The sequence below is a fragment of the Nicotiana attenuata genome, chromosome 1 (genome assembly GCF_001879085.1).
Source record: "Nicotiana attenuata strain UT chromosome 1, NIATTr2, whole genome shotgun sequence".
NCBI classification, from domain to species: domain Eukaryota; kingdom Viridiplantae; phylum Streptophyta; class Magnoliopsida; order Solanales; family Solanaceae; genus Nicotiana; species Nicotiana attenuata.
Window position 1 is genome coordinate 46,477,526 of NC_031989.1, and position 4,334 is coordinate 46,481,859.

Below are 4,334 nucleotides of genomic sequence, written 5' to 3' on the forward strand. Positions count from 1 at the left end.
GTAGAGTCGTGTTTATGGGTGTGCTGTGAACCACACTTATTAGCACGAGGCTACAGGGTATTTAGGACTGTCACTCTTTCTTCTTACTCTAGATTGTGTGGTAGAGATCGGTTGTAAGAATTCAAACTCCTAAATTCTATTTTATTCGTAATACAGCGATACCTACATCCAGAAAGACAGTTGGTAAGTGAACGGATGTGGTTGTGGAAGAGTTGAGTCAGAGGAACTCGATTTTGCATCGTGCTTATGATGAGTAAATGTGAGGTCTTCAGTGGAGCATGTGTGTACTAAGACGTGTAAGATTCTTGATAAGGAGCCCTAAGGCATGAATATCTATCCACCCATATGGTAAAAATCAATAAGAGAATCAGAAGGTAGATACAAGTTTCAACAAGTAAAAGATGCACGGTGAAGAAGGGTACGAGGTACCCAGTTAGTGAAGATTATCAGTATTTACAATTCAGGCAGAGAAATATATGCATTTTGAGTTACATTCAACAGTAAAAGAGATAAATACAATTGGCCACACCCATCACAGTTATGCCCTATGGGAGCTAACAAATATAGTTTAAGAGAAGAAAGAGATAACAGGATCCAGCTGGGGTTAGAGTAACCCAAAATAGTGGATGGAGTGTTATCATTAGCTAATATTTCTGAAGGATAGTGAAAACGTGGTAATAGAACTCCTTGTGAGACACCTATATGGTGTACTCTAGAATAGTACAGTCAGATATGAATACTAGAATGTTCAGAAATTTCAGAAGATAGGTAGTGGAATCCTAGAAGGGATAAATATTTACCTTATGGTTCCGTACCTAGTAAAAAAAGGAAAGAGAATGTTAGGCGTCCCAAGAGCTAGTGAGATGAAGCAAGGGGAGCTAAAAGTGAAAGAATATTTTGTTGAAGCTTTCAGAATAAAGTGATAGACAGAAATATTAGCTGGAGAATAAGAAGAGAGTAAATGAAGTATTATTAGTAAGATGTGGTAAATGGGTGATAACGGTAAATCAAAATATGACAGAGTCTATAGTCAAGTGAAAGAAAAGACAAGAGGAGACAGGCCTTGAGACAATACAAGAGTATAAGCCCTAAAGTCATATCCTCATTTTGAGAATGAGTTGGTGAGTCCAACGTATTACTAGAAGAAAAAGTTATACCCCCACAGTAATAGAAATTGGTATGGGCTAGTGAACAAGATAAACTAAACATGAATTAGGGATCGGAAGCTTTGATAATAGTCGGCATCGTAAGAATTTCAGAGATTACGCTCCGGTAATAATAGAATGGACAACAAAAAAAAGAACCTTTCATGGTCATTCAGGAAGACGCTTACCTAAAGCAAGCACTGTAAGCAGAGTTAAGATTAAGGCACTAAGTGTGCCAGTTACACTAGGTGTCACCTTCGTGCGTAAGAATTTCAGTTATCCTGTACAGAAGGGTTACCGCAAGGTGAGTAAGAGTCTGTAAAGATGTGAAAAGACGCCAAAGATGAAAAAGTAAAAAATTTATAGGTAAATCTTCATAGCATTAAATGTTAGTACTCCCCTAAAGGGGGAAGATGGTGTGATATGGTAATAATTCGGAGTTAAGTGGTTCAGTTAACTATGGAATGGTAAAGGAAGAATGCAGTAAAAAGGTGAAAGGAATGAGATTGCACTAATTCAGATTCTACAGATATTTTACGACTCCAGAACATTATGCAAGCACAACACTAGGGAGAGGCAGTAAGGGTTTACGTCCAGGATGTTATTGATAAATAAGTGTGAATGGACACTTGATACATAAGGAGCCAGTGTGAGGGGTAAATTAAGACAAAGGACATAACACAAGAGAGACTACGCGAAATAATAGCTTTGAGAATGGACCAACGAGTAGTTAGTAGTTGATTCAGGAAGAGCCTAGTTATGGCAAGACAAGAGGGTACAGATAAATCAGAAGATCGTGCAAGATAAACGTAGTGAAACCCAACATAGTAAATTTGGTCTCGCAGATATGACATTGTAATCCTTGAGAAATATTCAGATAGTGGTTGGGGTAGTTAAAGGTATCGTATAAGTGTTACGGAAATAAAAAAGAGTGCTACTGGGAAGACAGTCTAAAAACATCAGTTCAGAAGCAACCCAACGAGAACAAGGGCGCGGAGGTAAGTAACTAAGGATAATTATAGTCGAGTAAGAACATCAAAAATTCAGTCAGCTATACGATGTAACAAGCTCGCAGCTTTACAAGAGTCAGAGGGTCTCCCTTAAGTACTATAACGGAAGACTAGCTATGGAAATAAGGAAGAGGGCTTCAACCTAAGAATATCGACTTGAAAAAAAATGATCTTGTAGCAACAATCTCACTACAACATTGTATGCACTCCATAAGAAAGTGGCACCTATCGTGTCTAATGAACGGAAAGTAAGAAAAATCAAAAGTGATAGTTGAGATCATATGATTTACAAGAAATTCCAGTATTCATGGGCAATGAGATAAGCCATGTATTCATGCAGCAAGTGGCGGAACGACCAGAAAAAATAATTGCTTATGTTTAAAGGAAACTAAGAAGGCACGAAAGGAAATCTATGGTGCTAGAAAGTTGAAGGAAGGTTGCGAGTAGTATAAATAGATATGTGTAGGTCGCAAGATAAAGTATCATGGAGCGACAAGGTTTTAGGTAGATAGAAGTAAGGATAAGAAAAGGTATGTGAGAAGGTGATTAGAATAGGTAAGTCCTCGAGATTAAACCCATCAAAACATTGAGCTGATGGTTTCCGTAAGTTATAGAAAGATCAGTATAGCTTGAATTAACTCGGAGGTGTCTAAGACTAGGTGCATTTAGAAAAGATGGAATGCTTCCCTGGTAGTAGAATAAGGGTATAGTTGTGATAGATAAAAGGATGACACTTAGGCCTTTGATTGAGTAATGATTTAAAGAAAAGGTATTTCATGAATTGCACGGGATTAGAATACCCACATAAGATTAATCACATTGGGATGCTATGAAACACGGTTATTGAAGTATAGTATTGTCCCTAAGTGAATCAGGCAAATAACTTTAGATGTTCCCTGATGAGACGTAAGCCTAGTGACAATGTATTACGTAAGAGGTTTCAAGTTATCAGTGGTAGATTATGGATCAACATTAAGGTGAATCAACAATGGATGGATGAAAGTTACAAAGCATGAGATGAGATTAGATCGTCATTCTTAAGATGAACAGTAATGAAGAAGAACTAAAGGACTTAGATTTATACATATAGGATAAGCTTCGAGAGAGTAACTTGGAGTTAGGTAGCAGACCTTGGTAATAATAAACGGAAGTAAGTGTTATGGAATAGTATAACCTACCTAGATGTAGTAAATCCATAAGCATAGATAACTGAGGCTATGAAACAAGATATAGCAATAGTCGTATACTTGACAAAGTATCGAGCGAAGAACTTCAGTACACCTATAGATTCCCAGAGGGATAACTTGTCATAGTTCTGTATATGTTCACAAGGTGAGGCCTAGACTCTGGCTAAAAGATGGAGGAAAAAGGATATAAGAGTGGCATATGTGCATAAACAAGGACAAACTCGTAGAGGATGCATGACAAAAGGTAGCAACATTACGAGATTGGAAGAATTCCAACCACGGGTCATCATATGAGAAAGAGGCCTAAAGGGGGGAGTACCCTGGCCTTTGGATTTATTCACAGAACAGTTGCCTAGATGGCAAGGAAAACATTAATGTATTCGTAAGAGCTATAGGTTATAAGACTGATAAGCGCATCAGACAACATTCTAGGACGAATGTTCCAAAGGGGAAATGATGATACACCCCATATTTTTGTACGTGAGAGTACATCGTAAGTTAATTGATGTAAGCTCAGAAATGAGATTATCTTTGAAAGTACATAAAGTAAGTTAATCATGTTACCTTGGAGGTTAAAAATATTTAAGATCATGGATAAAAAGTACCATGAGGGTTGAAAGACTTAAAGCTAAACAAATTGAAGAAAATAAGTTTCGTCGAAAGTCAATAAATTGGAATGTTATAACATGTACTTTTGGGATGAAACTAGGGTGCTTAACATTATAAGGAGGTTATGTTATGATATATTTGAGTCGTATGATAGTCGTGTGTTATGTTTTGAAGTCAAGCGAGTTGTGGAACAAAAGTTGGCAAAGCTCATCACAAGTTACGTTCCTAAATGTGCTGAAAATTAGGTCAAATGAAGCTGAGCTTTTATCAAAATATACTAAGAATTACGGGGTGATATAGCTACCAAATTTAGATCTAGGAGTCTAGTTTCTAACGCAATAAACCGTTTGTCGATAAGACATCGGAGTAGAGAGATATTTGCA